Source organism: Desmodus rotundus, chromosome 2, assembly GCF_022682495.2.
Source record: "Desmodus rotundus isolate HL8 chromosome 2, HLdesRot8A.1, whole genome shotgun sequence".
Taxonomy (NCBI): domain Eukaryota; kingdom Metazoa; phylum Chordata; class Mammalia; order Chiroptera; family Phyllostomidae; genus Desmodus; species Desmodus rotundus.
The window spans coordinates 74,670,349-74,693,947 of record NC_071388.1 but is presented as its reverse complement, the minus strand read 5'-3'; the positions used below and the strand labels follow the sequence as shown (position 1 = coordinate 74,693,947).

General features: G+C 38.6%; 1 pseudogene; it reads right to left on the bottom strand.

Annotated features, from left to right (window-relative positions):
• Positions 1-6,002: 6,002 nt before the first annotated feature.
• LOC112302583 (RAD9, HUS1, RAD1-interacting nuclear orphan protein 1 pseudogene) lies at positions 6,003-6,812 on the bottom strand (annotated as a pseudogene).
• Between the last annotated feature and the right edge of the window lie 16,787 nt (positions 6,813-23,599).

The following is a 23,599-nucleotide window of genomic DNA, read 5'->3' as shown; positions in this document are numbered from 1 at the left end:
GTTTCTCAAGGCCATTGAAGTTTCATTTTTGTTTTGATAAAGTTGGCGGTAGAGAGAGTGGCAGGAGGGGATGGGTGTACAATTTGTGAAATGAGTTTTCCTTAGGATATATTTTGGGAACATTGATGTAAGTGGTTTTTCCAAGCATATATGCTATGTATGATCTAAATCTTAAAACTGTCAGGTATTTTAAGCCCATGTATTTTTGTGTTTTCATTAGAAATCAGCTTTTGATAATTTTCTGTGTAAAAGACTTCAGAATTTCCGTAAGTTCAATCAGCCTTCTCATATGACTCCTCGGGGTCCTTCCTTCATGGATGAGCAAGCTACCAATGTTGGTTTGACAGAAATAAAATAGTGGGCTGGGGAACTGCTTATGTGGCTCTCGGTCTCAAATGATCTCTCTACAACTGTCTGAACTGGACTAATCAAAAATTCATTTTCATTTGCTTAAAGATAGAATTTATACCCAGAAAGCTTTAGGTCATGTGTCATCCATGCCTCTGTATTTCAACTGACAAATGTTTTTCTAAGAAAATAAAAGTTGTGTTAGGAAGATCTAAGTAAATTTTCAAAATAAGGTTTAATAGGCATCTAGAAAAAATATCTAAGGAGCTAGGCATGGAACAAGGGAGAGGGAGACTAGGAACTGGAAATCTAAGAACTGGAAAGAAAATATCCACTTTAATTCTGCCTAGACCAATACAATAACTTAACATGCTGACCTTGTAATGATGATTCTGCTGTTCTATCTCCGAAATTTCGGTGTCTGTCTTCAGTTGGAGGGTCCAAAATTTGACAGCATACTATACTAGGGATTTTATTTAAAATATTTTTTATCCTTTCGCAAGCATTTGTCATTTCACCATTATTTAAAAATTATCTTCTAAAATACAGTTGATTACTAAAAGAATTTTAAGAACAAAATCTATCCTAAATTAGAAAATTTTATTCAACCCCAGATAATCAGAAAATATCTTTAACTTTGCATGATCCTATTCACTAGTAAATTATCTGCTGCTGTATTTAATTTGACAATTCACCACAAAAACACTGATAGAAAATAACGATTTCTTTGCAAACAAAACACCACTTGAGTCACCATTTATAAATGAGAACTGGTGACCGAACCGTATAAATCAACATCTTACCATCGGGATCTTGTAAGTCCTCCTATAAAAAACTGAACAATTAATAATAAAATGTTTAATCTCAGCTGAAATAAACATAAAATGCAGCACCTTTCACAACGTAGAAAATACTAATAAAAATTCCCTTCGAAGTTTATTTGATTTATGTTACTAAGATTCCATGGTAAAGCCCCAGTTCCAACAATGGCCAGTATCATCTACTGGCCATTCCATTTTGGATCATTATTGCCAAAGGAATAAACACAACAGTATTGAGTGACTTGCTTATTCAGCAACTCAAAATGTCAAAAACGATTTGATTGATTCATATGCCCGACTCTTTCTCATACTTCTTCCCTAATTTCTCCTTTAATTCAGTGTTCACTAATTAAACACGCATTCTCAGAGAGGCCCAGTGCTCAGTCTACACAGCCTAAATGCATGTGAAAGCTGACCCCAAAACTCTGAGAGAAAAATAGTATTCTAACTTTATTTATGGTGAGAACAGCTAACGTGCGATGACAACCAGAGCAAATCCTGCATGGAGAAGTACTTAATTTCAAGATTTAATTTCGACCTCAAAAACACGCATTTTCCTGATTTTTCTGTGTCTTAGGAAAGAACTCACTTCGAGTGTTAGTAAACTGATTTCGTAACATATATGGGGACATTCAAGTGCCTGGGTAAGTGTAGAACTTATCTTCATAGTAAGGACGGCACTAAAAACCAGCCTTGGAAGCTGGACTATACTTGTCGTTTCTTGTCATTATTACTATAGAATTTATGGCTCCTACAGTATACACGAGAGGCATCCAGGCATTTGTGAGCCAACAGTCTAACGACATCGCACAGATGGCATCCCTTCGATCATCATCAAGCAGAATGTACTCACAAGACAAAGGGGAACTGACTGTTTTTTCATTTAGAGTCCCTTGCATTTTTGCGCCTATTCCTATGTTGTTTACATGACCAGTTGGGGAGAAAGAAATTGTCATTATGAATGTGTTTTGGAGGACAAGGCTGTTTCTTTACAAAGTAAACATTTCAGATGTTCCCTTTGGTGGATTTTTTTAAATTCCTGTGGTAAATATTTACCACCAGTTTGAAGATGGAGACAAACATCAAGATTATTCTTTTGTGATCACGGCTGTGTTTTGGCTAAAGTTGTGCCCATCCACCCCCCCAAAAAATTTGAGCATCAAAATGAAACAAATTTATGTTTATAAGTAGTTTGGAGAAAATATTTCCAGTGTGGAAGAGGAAAAAAGAGAAATTAATTGTAGGAACACAGATTATATCTAAAACACCTCAAAAAATGTAATTTCAGTCGACATCAGTACTCTATCTTCCATGTCCGTTTGGTCTGTTCTCTGGCTTTCCTCCTTCCAGGTGCAATCCTCTGCTCATACCTGGCTCTCTATTTGTCTTCCAATAAACCTGAAAATCTCGGTAAAAGAATCAGAACCTTTTGTTCAGATTTGCAAGTAGGTCATATTTAACAGCCAAATTCTCTTCATTACAAAGTATTTTGTGGCGGCATAATGCAAGGACATGCTGATATTTTTAGCCAGAGCAAGAAGCACCTGGAGCCCCCCAACCTATGACAGAAATTATTTTAAAAAGGTATGTGATAGAATTAGAGAACATTTTGAGTTTAAAGCAATTATGGGAACTACCAAATAGATATATGGTTTTGGCTAGACTTTCACATTCCAAAGACCTGTGCAAAGGATGAAAATTGAAGGAATAGAAGGAGTTTGAATTAAGTTTGAGCTCTAATAGAAGTGGATCTTGAGAGAGGATTCAAGCAACTAGTTTTATCAGGAAATTATCTCCGGAAATACCTGTAGAACAGTAGAAAAGTGACACACATCCTTGAGTCCTTTTTCCTTTTTGCTCAATCCCCCACCTCCACTCCCCCCCCTTCACGGTCATCCTGCTCTCTAGTAATGTGTCTCTATTTTGCCTGTTAGTACTGCAGGCCTCTTTCAGAAGTTTACAACCAATCACAAAGGAGCTGTTTAACACCAAAATAAATGGATGGTCTAATATTAAAATGTCGCTTTTTTGGACTCGGTGGTTGCCAGAAGCAAGAAGCGGGTGGGGGGCACAAAAACGGCAAAGGAGTTCAAAAGGTACAAAGTTCGAGCTATAAAACAAAGAAGTCGTATGGATGTAATGTGCAGCTCGGTGACTGTGGTTAATAGCAAGTACTGTGTTGCATATTTGAAAGTTATTTAGAGAGGAAATCTTAAAAGTTGTCATCATAAGAAAAATAATTTTAACTATTGTGGGGACAGATTTAGCTAGATTTATTGTAGTGATCATTTTGCAATTCATTTTCCTTTTTTTAATTTATTTGTCATTGAATGTATTTGGATGACATTGGTTAATAAAATTACTTAGGTTTCAGGTATACAAATTTACAACACCTCATCTGTATATTATACTGTGTGTTCACCACCCAAGTCAAGTCTCCTTCCATCACCATTCATCCATCCTTTAGAAATACATATTGATATCAAGTCACTGTTATACACCTGAAACTAATATAATGTTGTAAGTCAATTATACCTCAATACAGAAGTCACTTTTTAAAAAGTAATTCTACTGGTCTACATTTTTTAGGCTGATGTTGTCCAAACTTTCCTCTTACTCCAACACTTCTAAAATGGCCAGCGTTCACCATTTTATACTTTTCTCAGCACTGGAGCAAGGTATATTTTTTAGTTTCTCAGTAGATATTATTATCATAATTATCATTCTGGTCTTCACACAATCATAACTAGTTATCTATTTCACCAACAAAAGATACTAACTACATTATCTGTTACATCCCACATGTCAGAATATTAGCTTTCCGGAAGCAGTGAAACCCCTCTATGCCAGATTACATTTTTTAGCTTAAAAGAAATCTTTGTAGTCATTACACTAACAATTTTAGCATTCAACTTTAATAAGGCAGAAGCTAATATCATGTTAAATTTCAAAATAGTCAATAAACAAAAAACAGTAGGAACTGAACAGTTTCTAAAATACTTTCAATAAATTTAAATAATTTTTAAACATCTAGGGTACTTTCAAAATTTGGCTTAAATGATCTTTTCACAAGTTATCTGTTTCCCCTGTGTACTACTTTGAAAAATTCAAATGCTGAGGTTATTTTGAATTTAATACAGGACTACTTTTTTGAATTATAATATTACCTGCAACAGCTAAAAGCTCAGACAGAAGAACCACCAAAGCATAACTGCATTTGGGGCTGACGGAGGCTGACTGACAGCACTGCCGGGTTCTGACTGGTTTGTAGCAGCAACAGCAGCAGCAAGAGGGGACAGACAGAGAAAACACAGCTCGGCTGGAATCCCCACTGGCACGCTAAGGAGACAAGATCATTCCTGAGCAAAGATCAGACACGATCCTTCACTTAGGAGAAATGCTTAGCCTGAGAGGGTCCTAGCTTCACACTTTACTATACTCAAGACTTAACTCATCTCGGAAAAACCCATAAGAATCTGTTATTCATCTCACTTAACCCCTGGAGATATCAAATGTTGGAGGGGGGGACCTCAGTTGTCGATTGGAGATATATATCTATATCCACTCTCAGTCAGCCAAATAGCTGCCTACTTTGAATGAGGTATCAGTAAATGCATTCAGTTTTCTATGCTTCTTTGCTTGTGAATTGTCTGGGGGTACATATTACACAGCTTTAGCTGAGGTGAGTTTGGTCCAAGGCAATGCGCTCATTGTTGAAGAGGATAAAAAGCAAAATAGGAATCAATTTAATATTGCAAACTAATTTGATTTGGGACAATTATTGTGGTGTGCATGGAAAGGCAAGGAATTCATAAGAACTATTAAAATCACCAATGGGGCCTCAGCATTTAATAAAACTTGATGATCCAATGGATAAAGTCTATAAAAACAAATTAATTTTGAAAGTTCAAACTATAAACTATCACAGTTCTTCACACTGTGTGTCGATGAGACATCATCAGCTTATTTCAGAATCTGCTGAAAATATCTTTTTTTCTTGTTTCAAATGTATGTTTTCAGTGGTTCACAATATAATTATGAGAGAACATTCACTCGCATGTATACGTTTTTGCACTACTCCACATAGTGTGAATACAACTTGAACTTCCTAATTAAAATGCAAATTCCCAGTTAACTGTAAGCTTTCCACTGTTAGTACATTTGAACAGAAAGGTTCTTCTGGGTGACTTTAATAACAGAGGAACACTAACATCTCCTCAAAAATAAAGGGAAACTAATTAAAATCATATTCACATGCAGACTTCCTTAAGGCTTGCTCATGCTCTTTTTATATTTTTCTCTACAATAAAATTTCTTAGATTAAAATTCATTCATAATTATCAGTTCTCCCTAACATTTTTGACTGATTGCTTATTTTCAGTCAGCTTTGCCAAGCCTTTCTTTTTTTCCTTTAAAAATTTTCTGCAACCATTTTTTACACACATTTTGAGCAGTCACTGCAAGGTATTTTAAACAGTTAATACAAGAAAGACATAGTGTTTATCACACTAAAAACTGTTTATGATAAGATATTTTTAAAAAGCAAATCTGGACTCCGACTACTGTGGCTCAGCGGGCCAGGCATCGTCCCTACAACCCACAAGGTCCCGCTTGGATTCCCCCACTCGCCGGTCAGGGCTCCTGCCTGAGCTGCAGGCCAGGCCCGGGTTGGCCGGCGGCCTCTGATCGAGGTTTCTGTTGCACATCCGTGTTTTGCACACGTATGCTCCTCTCCCTCTCATTTCCCTTCCCCTCCTCTCTTTCTAAAAATAAAGAAAAAATAAATTCTTTTCCCCAAATCTGGGAACTAAATTTCCTTATGACTCCATGGCTCTAGTTAAAATATCCTTTTTCTATTGATGTTATTGGTATTATTTTCGTTTTATTCAATGTGAGCCAGGAAAATGACGTTAGCAACTCTAGGGAACCAGCAATCAATTTCTTGAAATTACTGGCATCTAAGAAATCGAGTCGGTTCTTCACAAGGAACTGGCTTTTGCTCAGCTCCTCTCTCTCCCCGTCGTAAGTAATGAGGTGCTGCCTCTTCTCCACGCAACCTTTACGCCAACCTTCCCCCCAGCTGTGTCTTCCACCAGAGCAGGCCCAGGCAGCAGCCTGCCGGCCCGTTTGCCTCTGATCAGGGGGGACAGCGCACCTGGATATCAAGTGCTGTGAACACAGAAGGTACGTTTTAAAGTGCAGGTGGCGACAGTTTCCCAGAGCCTTGGGGACTGAGCAGTGGAACTTAAGGGCCTTCCAGAAATGGCTTTTGCTGATTGATTGGGCTGCCCTTGGGTTAAGGAGCTACCAAATGTGGGTGGGGAGAAGACTGGATTCTCAAATGTTAGATGTGTAAACTTGGAGGTGGTACATTTTCCTCTTGAATATATTTCCTGGTCTCAGTGATGATGTTTCCGTTTCCAGTTGGCTGGGAACCAGCTTTCTGCCAATGCCTCCTGATACCCAGGACGTGGTGCCGTCGTTGTCAATGGGCTTGTGGGGCACCCGCTTAGTGTGGGTGATGGGAAGCTGTGGCGACCCATAACAGTGTTTGGGGCCCTCCAGTGGCCGGTGGTGGAATAGCAGATGGGCTCTGCATTGTTGGCAGTTTGGTGTTTTTTGTTTTATTTTGTTTTGTTTCATTTTGTTTTGCAGCAGGCATCAGCAGGTAAATGAAGAGCAGTTAGTAACCACATGGTGCTGGTTATAGTCAGGTCCAGGGAGAGGCTCCAATTCCAACCCCTGCCCGCCTGGCGGTGTCCCAGCCGCCAGTCAGCTAGCCCCAGCTGCGCTGGAGCACGGAACGCCGAGGCCAATCACTTCCTTTCTCACTTACAAAGCGATTGTTAGTTACGTTATGGTTCAACGATCATCACCTTAAAAGAGAGAACAAAATAGACAGGGAGAAAAAGAGAGAAATACTGAAAAGTGGAGGATAAACAGGAAAAGGAAACTGACAAAGTATCAAGCTTTTTTTTTTTTTTTTTTTTTTTAATGAGAAATAGACGTATACAGACACAAAGAAACAGGAAGATGGAAGAGCAAGAGCCAGAAATATCAGGAGAGCAGAGCCTATAGAAAGAAACGGTCTCTTATTGGATCATTAGGATTTACCGCTTGACATTATTTTACATTTCGAGATGTTTACAACTGTATGGAAATTAGATAATGAAGTCCTGCCTTGCCATTTCTCTGTCCCCTCTAATCCTGATCTCTTTGCACAGGAAGTTCATCCCTGAATAGTGTTTGACCTTTGCCTACTCCAATAAAATCTCTAATTCTGCCCCTCACCTGCATGTCATTTTAAGTTTCCAATACCAATGCAAAATGTGGCAGTAAATGGGCCACGGTGTCATTCCAAAGTCTCTTTTCCCATAGTTAGCAAATCAATATGGCCTTCCAGAATCACTGATGTAACAAATCGTAAGCTATATGCAACAAAATACAATGTTGAAATGAAACTGCATAATGTTTGTTTTTATATATTTAACATCTCTGTACATGGGAAGGAATTTTACTTTTGCCAGGATATGTATTTTTTTGTAAGTGTGTGTAGTGGTCTTGAAACAAGGCCGGGAGGATTTCCCGCTGTGGGAAAGGTAATTGAAGAACAGCCTCAGCTGCTGCGCCCCGGAACCACGGCTATTGTACCGAGGCCATGCTTCCCACAGCTGCTCCCGGAAATTACTGAGTCTGGCAGGGAAACTAAAACAGGTCCACTTAGGAGCCATGGGACTCCTCTGTTAAGCGACTTTGGCTTAAGTACATCCCCAGGGACCTGGTCAAAACTTTGTTAGAAATGGACTGCAGTCTGAGACTCTTTGCACACAATTTTTTCTTCTCTCCCTCCTAGAGGTCAGACCTGTATTACAGTCTCGTGGCTTTACCCACCACCGCCTGTGGCTCCATCCCCATTTTCCTTTATAGACATTTTGCCCAAATAAATCACTAGTTGTAAAATCTTGTCTTAGTATCTGATTCTCAGAGAACCCAAACTAACACTCATGGTACTGAGAGTGGGCCAAGAAAACAGGCAATAGAATTCAAGTTAAGGACTCTCTGCACAGTAGGCAAAGAAGATAGATAAAGTCCCTGGCACAAGATAACAGCTAAAACTTGTATACGTGGTGACCTGAAAAAAATTCCTGGGGGAAGAGAATGCCACTTCAAGGCATTCAATGATCCAAACATTAGGAAAATACGTGGGAAACGATGCATACAACGACAGCGGAGTTGACTGGTTATTGCTTGTTCGTATTGATAGCCTGCGGAGAGATGAGAAAGCGAGGACCACTGACAAGTTGTAAGTGGTTAAATGTGGTACAGGTAGTCAAGAAACTGAAAACCTGATGAGTCGCGGCACTGCAGAGATACTCGGCTCTCAGCCAAGGCAGATCTGTTCTGTTAGGATCAAGGCCCTGGTTGTGAGAATGTGGATTTCAGAGACATGGCATAAGGACATCTGGATGAATTCCTCTGAGGATATCGGCTCAGCAGATGCCCTCAAACCCTCAGACCTGACAGAAGTGGTCCACCTTTCCAGAATAAAAGCTAGTATTTACCCTATTCTGGAAAATGTTTCAGGTTTATCTCCCCAACAAGGCAACAAGTGCACGACTCAGGGAACTTCCCCAGATCGCTCATCAAGGTCATTATAAATGTTCTAGTGAGAGAAAGGCCAGCATCAATAACAGATTCACTATGGTTCCCTCTGTAGGCCAGGCTGTTGCAAGGAGAGGAAATTTTAGGAGACAGTGTTTCACTAAAAAAATAAAAGCCAGGAGACCCTAATTACCATAATAACTGGCAAGGAAATGGGAACCCTGAGGAGATTTACCTCTTCTATTTGGTTTCTTTTTTTTTCTATTTTATTTTTTTCAATTTTTATTGTTATTCAATTACAGACAACTATTTGGTTTCTTAAAGGAAGGATCAACTGAAAGTGCAATATCAGAATGCTTGTTTAAAACGCAAATCTCGGCATTGGCCTGCGCAGCTCAGTCGGTTAGAGCATCGTCTCGATACACCAAGGGTGCAGGTTTGGTTACAGGTGAGGGCACAGACAAGAAGCAACCAATGAATGCATAGATAAGTGGGACAAAAAAAGCAATGTTTCTGTCTCTCTAAAATAAATAAATAAAAATTTAAAAAATTAAATCTAAAACACATATCTCTGGGCCTTATCCCATGGCACTAAATTAAAATTTGAGGTGTGTACAGGGAGATATATTTGATATGCTGTATCAATTCATATGCTTGATTATGTTGGGAGAAGCAACCTCTGCCTCCACCTCTAAATTATAGACAATCACAAAATCAGAGCATTCCTCAAGCCTCCAAAGCTCCCCTCCACTTTGAGGGCTCTACAAAGGACTCCCACTTGATCCTCAAAGCTGAGCATGCCGGAACTTCCCCTGGCTCTCACAGATTGCCAATGGGAGCTCTGGGTGGGAATCACGTTGGCACTTCCCACCACCTCGTGGAACTGCGGGCAATTCCAAGATAATTACCTGGTATGGAGAATTCTACACTTCTGCTCCCTGAAACGAGTTTTCTAAGATGTTGGGGCATGTGCTACATAGTGTGAGGTGCACAAGGAGCCGGGGACAAGTCCTACACACTCTTCTGGTGTTAAGTTTCCACTCAGCTTCTACCAGAATCTTCAGGGAATAAAAGTTTCAACTGTTCTGGAGTTCAGTTAAGCAGAGTGCCTGGCTATAGGCTTTAGAAGTAAAATAGTACCATATGCACGTTTTTATTTTGTGTTATTCCCTAATTCCAAAAAATAAGGCACAGTAATTAGCATAAATCACTGTAAGTATATCCAAATCCATGTCATATACAAATATAACTAAAATAGTGTTATATATGAAAATAATAACAATTTATAAACAAATTAATTCAAATTTTTATTGAGATAGAACAGAGTGGAAGCCATGAAGAAAATGTTTACTTACACACAGAAATACGCGTTTACTGAGACAGCACAAGAAAGACCTAAAAAAACCCCACAAAGGAGCATGGGCTCTTGCATTTCTTGGAAGTGTTTGGACCAACAGCTTACATAATTCGAGTTATATAATTCAATGTAGATATTATGCTTAAATTGTTTGGACAACTGTGACTCTGTAAGTCCAACCGGTGAAAGGCTAATGGTCCTCACTCTGGTTAAACTGCAGTGCAGAGAGAAAGCTGGCCAACTTCTGAAACAGTCTCTTCACGTGCATTTCTGTGCTGGTCTCATTAGACAACCCATCTAAAAAGATGACGAACTCATATATCAGAGTCTCTGGGTGGTAACAGCTAGAGGAAATATAATATTTTATCACAGGAAACGTAAGTGAATGACATCTGTGCAGTGGAAGAGACTTTCTCAGTTTAGATTCATCTTGGAAGCTGTTCTCTTTTTGCCAAAATTGAGTAGCTATGAAAATCGTCTGACCATGTAGCTTGGTTTAGCTCAGAGGTGATGGAAGGGAGGCCTTATTACAGAGCAGGGAGCTGAGGTGGGAGCCCAGAAGCCAGCATTTTGTAGGTGCCTTGTTTTGGGGGAGGGCAAACCTGCTTAGGTAGACTTAGGGAAGCATTTAGATGGCATAAAACTTCAGAAATTGCTTACAGTAATGCTATAAATTCCCTGATATTGATATTAAGTACCTTGGTGAAAGAAAATGACCATCTAACAGATTGGAACATAAATTAGAGAAATCAGAGAAAAAGAGACTCCAGTAACTCAAAACCAGAATAGCAAAGTGACAAAAACAACAAGAGCTGCAAACAAACAAAACTAAACTAAACAAAAACAAAAACAAAACAAAAAGTTAAAAAGTTTGATTTGGGTTACACAGTAACTAGTTTCCCTAGTTATAAGAAAAAAGTGGAAATTTGTAACCAAATCTCATATTGTATATTAATTTTATTTGTCACATGAGCTCCTATTAATCTTTGTTATACAATTCTCAATGTATGATGTGAATTCAATTATTACTAAACTTTTAATTTTGTGTTAATTTTACAAGGCCCCAATTTAAAGAATCTACCAGGGGTTATTAAAAATGATACCCAGAGAAGATAGATCCTAACTTATAGTGGCTTTTGACATTCTGGTTCCAGAGTGGGAGGAGAGGAAAGACTTTCATCTTAACGGAATCTTGGGATAACACACATTGTAAGATACAGGCCTCTTGAACTAGAGCTTATGAAAGAAGTGTAGCCTTCTCTTCCTTGGATTATTGATACTTAGTAATTCCTTTTCACCTTTTATTATAATATCTACACTTATAGAGAGGGATGCTGTATTATTTACAAGCATGCATGACATATAATAGGTATTAATATACATATTTGTGGAATTGAGGAACTGAATAAATGATATGTAATATGATTATTATTTTGTTCCTCAGAGCAACTTAGAGGAGTGCAAAATATATTCGACTTGAAGATTCATTCAAATTTTGGATTCATACCCTATTTCTGTGGTTATTAACCTTTTGCCCTTGGGCAAATTGTATAATCTATTTAATTTTCTCTCAAATTAAAATTTTATTTGAGTGACATGGAGGATATTAGAGAACTCTACTGTTACGTGCTGATTGTGCCCTTCCCAAATTCTTATGCTAAATCCTAACCCTCAGTAACCCCGAATGTGGTATTATTTGGAGATAGGGTCTTTACAGAGGTAACCCAGATGATCAGTGTCCTTATAAAAAGGAGAAATTTTGGACTGAGACACAGACAAAGGAAGATGAAGTGAAGGAACTCAGGGGGGATGATGGCCACCTATAAGCCAAGAAGGAAGGCTTGGAGCAGAGCCTTTCCTCACAACACTCAGAAACAACCAACCCTGCCGACACCTTGACGTTGGACTTCTAGCTTGCAGAACTGTGAGAAAACAACTTTTTGTTTCTTTAAGCCACAGAGTCAGTAGTACTTTATTATGGAACCCCTGAGAGCAGCCTTGGTAAAGAGAGACCTCTGTGAATTCTATCCTGGCCATGCAGTTCTCAGAGAGTTGTCCTGCCTGGTCCTAGAGCAGAGATCAGCACACACTTTCTCCGCAGAGGGCCAGACTTAGGCTTTGTAGGCTACACACAGTTTCTGTGCATCTTCTAGTTTCATCTTTTAAAAATATGAAAATTATTCCCAGCTTGCTGACCGTACAAGACCAGGGTACAGGCCGACTCGACCCGTGGGCCTTAGTTTGCAAACCCCGAACGGAGCATCGTATCAGATGCAACCCTAAGTGTCTTGTTTGATAAAGTCTGAAGTGCCATTCAAACCGATGTTACGTAGCAGTCTGTTTCAATACAAGTTTTTCAGTTACTTTTAGTAAAATTTTATTTTTCAATCAACCCCCGTCTCTTTACACCCAGAAAGTTGTGGTAGGGCCTTAACTTCTTTTTTCTACCTTTCAGCAACTTTGATACATTATTAAAAAAAATAAAACTTCAATATTAGTTTCTAATTTCACACTGTATTACTGACAAGTACAAAACTTCATCTATATATGTTTAAAGGACCGTTCAAATTGATAGTTTGCTCTTCCCTCCTCAAATGTGTACCGATTTAACAAGTTCAGCATGAACACAGCACTAGGCACAGCTGTCAACGTGGAATTAGCTGTATTGATTGCTCAATGATGTCAAAGTAAACTCTGGGTGAAAAATTGTGATTAATATAGACTGCAAAATACTTTACAGACCGAAGCTCAAAGCCAGTTCAAAAATATATAGTCCAATAAGCACAGGCTATAGGCAGTTTGCTTGCTAATCACAAAATCAAATTTGTTCCTAATGCTGGAATGTACGCCCTGGAGTTCTAATTGCAGCCCAATGCTCACTACTATTTCCTAGGAAATCAGTTATTAGGTTTGTGAAACAGCTCCTTCTTTTGCTAAAGTGACTAACCTTTATTCTTTATAGATGCATCATTGGGCATTAAGGATATTTTCTACTTACTGCAAAAACTTTCTGCATTTCATTCTAATCAAGCTTCCAATGTGAAGATGAAAAAAAAATGTATTGTTGGCAGATGAGTAAACTGGCACACAATTTTTTAAACCAGCAGATATTTTTCTCCTTTGTCTGTGAACATCTTGACTTATTTCCTTCCAATTACATTTTTTTCCTCCATGAACAGCAGATCTGTCATTTCCATCATTCGCCTGCTGGCGGCCTTCTGGAAGATGACTGAATTACCTAATCTTTGGAAGGAGCAAGCTGTTTATGTCTCAAGTGCCATGGGTTTTGTAGATCCTCTTGCTCTGGGGTCTTTCTCAGGTTATTACAGACTTTAAGCTACTCCCACTGAGTAAAGTTCTCCCGAAGGAAAGGGTTGCACACTCTGGCTACATGCACTTCTCCCAGACACAAAACCACAGTGATGAGCTCTCCCACACCTTAATGAACATGGAAATTGTGAAATGTGATTCAGAGTCAGAGTTTCTCCAATAAGAGACTATTTGCATTAGATGTCCCTGTGGTATTTTTGTCTCCAAAACTTTTGATTCGGACCCCAGATTTCTGACTCAAGATCTCCAAAGGCAAGTCCCATGTACTAGTTTTCTATTGCTGGGTGAACAATCACCACAAGTCAGTGGTTTAAAACAAGACACATTAATCATCTCATACCACCTCAGCGTTTCTGTGGGTCAGGAGGAGAGGCACAGATTAGCTGGGTCCTCTGCTGAGTGTCTCACAGGCTGCAGTCGAAGTTCCAGCCAGGCTAGCTTCCTTTCTGAAGCACATGGTCACACAGTTGTTGTCAGAATTCTTATGATGGAAGCTCTAGTTGCAGGACTGGGAGTCTTAATTTAATTACTGACTTGCCTGGAGACCGACCACCCTCATTTCCTGGAGGCTGCCTATAGCGCTGCCATGTGGCCCTCTCCATTGGCTGTTTGCGTCTTCAAGGTCAGTAGGAGGCTCTCTCTCACCAGTCTGCTAAGATGGAGTCTAAATTACAGATTTAGAATTTAGAGCCGGAATTCTAAAAATGGTTCCTGAACTTCCATGCCCTGATCCCCAGTACTGCTTAATAAGTTGAAATATCACTTCTATGATTGTTACTTTATATAGCACAGTTAACCTTAACTTAGGCAGGTTACCCATTAGGATCTGATTTAAATTACGTAGACCCTGTTAAAAACAGAGGAAGAAAGAGAGATTGGATACACAAGAAGGGACTCCAACACACCATTGGTAGTTCAAAGATGGATCAGCCGTGAGGAAGAATGAGGGCAGCCTCTCAGAGCAAAAACCAGACTCTGACTGATAGCCAGGACAGAATGGGGATCTCGGCCTAACAGTTGCAAAGAATGAATTCAACCAATAGCCAGAATAATCTGCAGCTTCATTAACCTACTTATCTTGATGAATTATTACTTTTCTCTGGAGACAGTTTCCCCTGCTACTCTTTTGTGATGGTTAATTCTATGTTGTCAACTTGCCTGGGCCACAGGAAGCCCAGCTATTCGGTTTTCCTGGGTAAGATGAACATTTGAATCATCAGTAGACTGACTAAAGCAGGTTGCCCTCCCCAGTGTTGGGTGGGCCTTATCCAATCCATTCAAGGCCTCAGTAGGAAAAAAAAAAAGGCTGGTTAAGGGAAACTGCATTCACTCTCCCTTACTGCTTGAGCTTGCTCCTCTGTCTCCTCCTGCGCTCACACTGGAACTTACATCAGCTCTACTGGTTCTCCGGCCTTTGGGTGCAGACTGGAACAACACCATTAACTAAGTTTCCAACTGCTGATGTTTCTGACTGCAGATCCTGGGACCTGTGAGCCTCCACAAATGTGTGAGCCATTTCCTCATCATCAATCAATTAATCAATCAATCCTATTGGTTCTGTTTTTTCTGGAGAACCCTAACATACCTTTCAATTTGTAAGATGTACTGTCTTTGTCACCCCACACACTTAAAAATAAAATAGCAAAATGGTTTCCCTACCTGGGGTGTCAAACTCATTTTCAAAAGGGGCCACATCAGCCTTGCAGTTGCCTTCAAAGAGCCAAATGTAATTGTAGGACTGTTTAAATGTAACTACTCCTTAACCAGGGGCAAGAAGTTCAGTGCTGCTGCCAGGTAGAAATAAGGTGCTGGGCCTGATAAAACAAGGTGGAGGACTGGATTCAGCCCGAGGACCTCTGCCTTACAGCCTCTAGTACTGCTTCCCTGTTACTTCATCCTCCTATTAACAAGTCCTACTTCTTTGAAGTTAATGTCATTCTACCATAATATCCTCCCCTTCTTCCTCTCTTCAATATGGTCATTCTCTAAAAGCTACTTCCTCATACTCATTCACTGAAGACTTAATGATGATCTTTTATGCCTTCCTCTGCACCCCAAATACTGTTACTGTTCAGTTCTCTCAACACTCCCACATTCAATTTCTTGATTTCCTTACTGTCAGAGATTTCTTCTCTTTAATTCTCTTCTTTTTCAACAGGCATTGTTTCATAAGAAATCAGTCCATGAGTCCATGACATCAAGAAATAAGCATCAGTGGCACACTTGTGGGTGTTCAGATCACATGGAGAGTCTTTTCTTCACACTGGGGGCCTACAAATTGGCAGGCTAATTCTGTTTCCAGGTTCAGGTATGAAGGTCAGTTTGGGCAACAGCTTTGCAGGTCTCTTATTCTTTTGGAAACATAATGCTCCTCAGTTTATCATGCCAGTGGCAAACGTACAAACAAACAAACTGAGAACTTCCCAAGACCTGAGCACCTCGCTGGCACAGTAATTTCTGTCTACATTCCTTTGGCCAATTCAAGGCCTGAGATCAGGCCCAACAGCAGTGGAGCAGGGAATTGTACTCCATCCACAGTGTCAGGGGACAGGCAGGTGAGTATTTGCTAAACAATAATTCAAACCATTGAATCTTTCACAGGTAAGCATGTAGTCATATGAATACACTCTTTATTTTAAAAACATTATATGAAACATTCCCTAGTAATAGAGATCTACTTACTTTATTATTTTCTAAGTCAGTTGCTTCCCAATACGTCTGTATGTTTACTACATAGAAATCTCCAATATCTTAACACCTCCAATTTTTCCCAAGTTACCAACTATTTTATGTCCCTTTTTTTCTTTGAACTGAAGTTCTGTCAATATTATCAACCACTCCCTTGTTCTACTCTCTTTTCTTCCCAGAAATAAGACAAACCTCAATCCAAAAATAATTTAGTTGCCTGACTTCTCTGTATCTATATCCAGGCTACCGGACCGTGCAAGGTAACAATGGCTATATCATGTCTCCTGCATAGTCTGAGCTTCTAATCTCTGCATCCTCAACACTTGTGAGGACCTATGTAATTTACCCTGGTGAGCTTTTTCTAAAATTCCCCAAAGCCTATGACAAAAGTTGACCTCTTAAATTTTTAATTCACAATTGGTTGGGAGAAATTTAATGTTTCCCTCTATTTCTCTCATACCCCTAATTGCTTTACTCTGTGCCAAGAAGGTGAGAAGTATCTATGAATTACTCACCAGACTGATTGGATTGTAAGTAGGAACTGCATTTTTAGTTAGTTTGCTAGTTTAACACACTAACTGGTAAGGTCTGGCCAGATTTGCATTTTTTTTTCCCAGAGGAATGCTAAAATCTGAATTTCTTCTATACCTCTAAAGAAAAGGGACTAAGGAATCCATTTGTTTGTAATTTTGTTGAGGCCTTAAACTCTCTGCAGCCTGGACAAGATAATTTAACTACGAGTTCATCGTATGCCACTCATGTTCTGAATCTGAACTTGAATGCAGCACACTATACTTATACTCGTAAACAGTGATGAATTTTATCTGAATGCATCAACTGTAAATATTTTTCTATCAGGTATGTAAGGGATGGTAGGCACTTAGTAAAAAATTAGACCCGTGGTCCTATGTCTTAATTCTCTCTCTCTCACCCTACTATTTCTCCCTCTTTATCTTCCTACTTCCCAAACAACTTCTTTGTATTTAAGAGATGAAATTAGCTTCTACTCCCCAAAGTGTGAGTTATCAAAAATGATACTTTCTCTTTGACACCACCACACACAGCCCCGCCTTTCCGCCATTACTTCAGTCCCATTTCCTGGCAACATTTCTTTTATTCACAAACCTAAGATTTTGCTTCTTATCATCATCTTATTTCTCACTATAGCCTCTCTCTGAGTTATTGCTTTAACTTCCTTGGCTTTAGTTAGTATCCACTTTAACAAGTTCTTAGAGGAGACGCAGCCCAGAGTTCTGGTTAAAGATATGCGATGCTGGAGCAGGCTGGGTTCAAATCACAGCTCCACCACTGTGAGCTGTGTAAACTCAGAAAAATAGTTAATTTCTTAAATGCTTAATAAGCATCAATTTTACTATTTGTGAAATGGGGCTAATCCACCGGACCAGTGTATCATTTAATTATTGTACTGATATGAATGACATCCATTGTTATTAACTGTTAGAGCTCTGTCTCCAGGTCAGCCCTTGCTTTTTCACTCAATATCTCAATATTCAAGTGATTTTTACTAGAAATCAGAACTGCCTGATTGTTTCAAACTAAACATGTCCAAAACTGCACTTACTTTTTAGAAAGGATTTTATTTATCTATTTTTAGGGAGAGGGGAGGGAGGGGGAGAAAGAGGGAGGAAATCATCAATCGGTTGCCTTTCATATTCCCCTCAACGACCCTGAGCAGGGACCAAGCCCAAAGCCCAGGCACGCGCTCTGACTGGGAATCAAAACCATGACCCTTCCCTTTGCGGCCAGCGCCCCACTAAGCCACACTGGTCAGGGATACACCTTCTGTAAACCTGTTTCATCTCCCCGCTGTCTCTGTGTTGCCGGTGCCGTCATCCGCCGCTCTGGTCGATCAGATCCGGACATTTTACTACATTTGTTCAGTAACGTTTTTGTCAGTTCTCCCATATAAATACTTCTTCTTTATTTTTTAATTTTTTATTCTTGTTTGTTCTATTACAGTTGTCCCTATTTTTTCCCCTTTCCCCTTCTCATCCAGACCACTCACCCACTCCCACAGTCCGTCTTCTATCTTTTAATATTTCAAACACTCAAAAAATATGTTTTGAACTATTATATATTCCAGGCACTTTGCTAGGTATGGAGAGTACAGGGCAAGGAAAAACAGCAGGGTTTCTACTCTGTGGAACTCAGAGTCAAGTAAAGAATAAAATTCAGGTGGTAAAATAAATAAGTGTAAAAGTGCATCCACATCTCTCCAGTGGTACTAAAGTGCCTAATTCAGGCCATCATAACCTCTTACTTTGACTATTCCCTTCAACTTTTACTCCCGTCAGTGACTTCATTCTTGTCCTATTCAGTTCTTTTCAGATGCTCTTTCTAAAATTCAAATCCAATTATGCCATTTCCTGCTTAAATACTTTCCCACTGCCCTTAGGGAGAAAATAAATTATTTAAAAACTTTTACATTGTTATATATGATCTACTTTCTGATTACCTCCCTAGTCTCATATTTTTAAAACACTCTCTCGCTCACACTGCAGTCTATTTATAGTAAAGGTTTTTTAGTTCTTGAAAAACACTATATCCTTTCTAGGCCAAGGACACCTCTCATGCCGCTCCTTCTCTGCAACTCTTGCTCCCATTCCTCCCATCCCTAGACACATTGCCTTCATACCCCCTGCCAAACCTCATGCCCACAACCACGTCTGCTTCATTTCCATCCTTCAGATTTCAGATTCAAACTAATGTTAGGTTATTTGTTTCTTTTTTTCTGTCCAACGTACACAGTACTCTGCATTAGAATAGAACTTAACACACAGATTTTTAACTGCCTATTTAATTCTATTTTTTCTCACTAAACTGTAAACAATTTGAGAGCAAAATTGTCTTTGTTTTGTGTAGGATCAGCCTGGTGTACAGTGTACGGCACATGTTAGGAATTCAGTAAGTAGTTTGGGGAGAATAAAGTTAAAGGGCACTATGGAGAAGTAAAAGTTTTGACACAAACATAAAACAAACTTTTTTTAATCTTTGTTTTATTGTGTTCAAGTACAATTGTCTGCATTTTCCCCCCACCCCAGCCATCCCCACCTCCCTCCCCCGATTCCACCCGCCCTTGGTTATGTCCATCTGTCCTTTATAGTTGTTCCTGAAATCCCACCCCTTTCCCCCCATTTCCCCTCCCCCCTTCCTTCTGGTTACTGTCAGATTGTTCCTAATTTCAAAGTCTCTGGTTCTATTTTGCTTGTTTGTTTGTTTTGTCGATTAGGTTCCACTTAAAGGCAAGATCATATGGTATTTGTCTTTCACCACCTGGCTTATTTCACATAACATAATGTTCTCCACTTCCATCCATGATGTCACAAGGGGTTGGAGCTCCTTTTTCTTTGTTGCATAGTATTCCATCATATAAATATACCATAGTTTTTTGATTCATTCATTTACTAATGGACACCTAGGTTGCTTCTAGAACTTGACTATTGTAAATTGTGCTACTGTGAACTGTGGGATGCATAGGTTCTTTTGGATTGATGTTTCAGGGGTCTTAGGATATAATCCCAGCAGTGGAATTGCCAGGCCAAATGGCAGTTCCATTTGTAGTTTTCTGAGGAAATTCCATACTGTTTTTCACAGTGGCTGCACCAGTCTGCATTCCCACCAACAGTGCACTAGGGTTCCCTTTTCTCTGCATCCTCTCCAACACTTGTCATTTGTTGATTTGTTTATGATGGCTATAATCACTGGTATGAAGTGGTATCTCACTGCGGTTTTAATTTGCATCTCTCTGATGGCTAGTGATGCTGAACATCTTTTCATATGTCTCTGGGCCCTCTGAATGTCCTCCTTGGAGAAGTGTCTGTTTAGGTCTTTTGCCCATTTTTTAATTGGGTTGTGTGTCTTCTTGGAGTGGACTGGTGTGAGTCCTTTATATATTTTGGCGATCAAACCCTTGTCCAAGGTATCATTGGCAAATATGTTTTCCCATATAGCTGGTTCTCTTTTCATTTTAATGCTGTTTTCTTTAGCCATGCAGAAGCTTTTTATTTTGATGAGGTCCCATTTGTTTATTCTTTCCTTTATGTCCCTTGCTCTTGGGGATGTATCAATGAAAATATTGCTGCATGGAATATCTGAAATTTTCCTGCCTATGTTTTCCTCTAGGCCTTTTATGGTATCATGACTTATATTTAGGTCTTTTATCCACCTTAAATTTATTTTTGTATATGGTGTAAGTTGGTGATCAGGTTTCAGTTTTTTGCATGTAGCTGTCCAGATCTCCCAACATCATTTGTTGAAAAGACTATTATTACCCCACTTTATGCTTCTGCCCCCTTTGTCAAATATTAATTGACCATGGAGACTTGGGTTTATTTCTGGGCTCTCTATTCTGTTCCATTGGTCTATGTCATAAAACAAACTTTTAATGGCAGAGTGAGAAGCCAAGCCTCTCCAGAGTGCGGAACTCGTACATGTTGGGAACAGAAAAACATACTAGGCACTCAATAAATACATGTCAAGTAGAAAACTAGGAAAGAGCAATTATAAGTGTTAAAAGCAAAAGAAAAATTAAGGCTGACTACACAACAAACAGGAAATGATGGAGGTTTCCAAGCAATGTGATGACAGAAATGGGTACTTTTATGAAAATATTCATCATTTATTTGGTGCTGACAAGTTCAGGGTCTGTCCTACATGCTTTGTTTTCCATTCAATCTCTCACACAGATGAGAAATTAAGATGTATTATCTTTTAAGTAACTTGTCTACAGACTCAAAGAGCCAGCATGAGACAACAAAAGCATTTGAACTCGTCTAAATCCAAAGGTTATAACTTACTGCAGTTGTGTTAGAGAAAGCAGCTGGAAGTTGCTTTCAGCACTCTGGATATGAAATACTGAAGACCTGTGTTAGGATGATGGCAATGAGAATGGAGAACATCAACAGGATAAAGTTGGAACTTTTAAGCAATGGGTTATAATCAATGGAGAGTGAGTTTTTAAAATAACATGAAGGTATAATGTACAAAGTAAAATTATCCTTCATAACTTTAGAATTGTTTAATTTAAAATTCTTGGATCATTGATACTTAATTCTATTAACAAACTATTAATGCATAGAAACACTAAAGTTCTTAATGAGGGTTCTGTGTAAAATCTATTTAATTTTTTAACATGATGCCTATATTTCCTCACAAAATAATATGGAAGGATTTTACCTATCAGTAACTCAATATTTTTATCATGTTACTGGTTTAATTCAATTCTTTCATTCTGTCTTTTTCAACAGTGTTGGTTGTGGAGTAATGCATTTCTGGGATGGAGACTCCACAACAGAAGTCCCAGGAGTATAAAATATATCCCTGTCATTCAGACACAGAATAAGAGAAGGGTAGTGTATTTAAAGAGCTTTTAACCTTCTGCTCCTACAAAATAATGAAAACCAAAGTATAAAGTTTTCTGATATTTTTCTCTCCCCTAGCATTTTCCTAGAGGTGTCTTCTGTAAAGCAGACTCCTCTCTTATCAGCTGTGGAAATAGTGGGATGGCATTGACTACTGTATTAGAGTTGGTCCTCCAAGGTAGATGTCAAAATGAAATTAGGTGTGCAAGAAATTTGTAGTGAAAATTTCCATTATTAAAAAAAAGGAGAGAGTTAGAAAAAGAAAGGAGAACTGTCAAATCATGATATAAGTATACTTCTGTGAAGGAGAGAGAGCAGTGGGGGTTAGAGAGACTGTGTACAAAGAGTCTCAGAATATAGCACAGTTCTAAGAAAATTATGTCCAGCGTGATGAGCTCTGGACCCAAAGTCACCACTCAGAAAAATCCCACATTTCACAAAAATGGGCCTGCCTTAGTATTCACCCTGCACTCAGTCATTAGACAAAAGCATCCTGTGGCCTCAGACAAAACAGTCATAGGTTAGAAAACAGGAAGTTTTCTGTTTTTGTCACTACCTTAAAGATATTGCTTCTCTGTCTTCTGGTCATCACAGTCTCTAATAAAAAGTCTACACGGAGTTTTAAATTTAATATCCCAATATGCAGTTCGTTATTTTCTGATTGTGTGTTTGGTGTTTATCTTTCTGTTTTAGCAGTTGGAATCAAATGCAATCAGGTAAATTTTTCTTTGCATTTATCCCAGTTTGTATTTGCTGAGCTTCTTGAGTTTGCAAAGTTCTCTATAAATTTTAGAAGTTTTTAATCATTATTTCTTTCATTATTTTCTGACCTCTTATCTTGTTTATCCCTTCTAGGACTCAGTTCCCCATATGTTAGCTCTTTACACTTTGTCCTTCAAGCTTCTGAGATGCTCCTTATTTTTTTCCAAAGTTTTCAAATCTCTTTTTCATTGTTCAAGTTCTCTGTCTTTTTTATCATTTCCATTCTGTTGTTTATATATATAACAAAACAACTAATTTTAAGTCAAATTAGTTGTTTTCTATCATTTCCATTCTGTTGTTTATATGTATATAAAACAACTAATTTTAACTCAAATATAAAATATTTATTCTCTTAGGAGAAATAAAGGAAATTTGAACACTTAACTAAATTATCTGATCATGCCAAGGAATTATATTTTGTTATAGTTGTGGGAATGTAATTGTGATTGTTTATATATCTATATATAAACAAGAGGCCTTATCTTTAGAAATGAAATGACACGTTGGAATTGGTTTAAATTATTCCATCGGAGAACAGAGACGCAGGTACGTAGAGGAAACAATCACCAATATGTGTGGGTGACTGTTGAGGCAGGGAGGTAGATACAGGGGAGGACAGGTGGATTCATCACACTATTTTCTCCTTTTTTTATGTTTTAAAGTTTTTATATCAGAAAGTTCATAGATAAATACCTTTCTTATTTAAAATGAAATTTAATAGGGTAAAAATATACCACAAATATTCTCTTCCCTTGGATTCAGGTCTCTTCACATATTTTTTGAACCTTATCTTTCTCTTCTTTCTGTTACTTCCTTCTTGTTTTCTGTATCTCTCATTAGTAATGAAAGAAACATTCAAATTCTTACATTTTTTCATGAAGAACAACATACTTCTTCCAGCATTTAACTCTAAGCTCAGCCTTCTACTTAAATATCCGAAGACTTAGGTCAAGTACTATGAATAAGAGCAATATTTAGCACTTACTGTGTGCCAGACCCTGTACTAAAACTTGTACATGCATTATATCATTGAGTCCTCACCATTTATCAATGATGAAGGAACTCCTGCTGTACTCTGTTCTACAGTTTAGGAAACTGTAGCACAGAGATTAAGAAACTTGCCTAAACCACGCAACAAAGAAGTAGAGGAGCTGTGGCTTGGACCCAGGCAATATAGTTTTAGTTAACTACCACACAACACTATCACTATAATTGAAAGACTTTATAGATGGGCAATTAATTCCAAGAGAAAGGCCAACCTCCTCTCATAGTGGCATGAGTTGGGGAAATGAATGGCATAATTTTTTTGT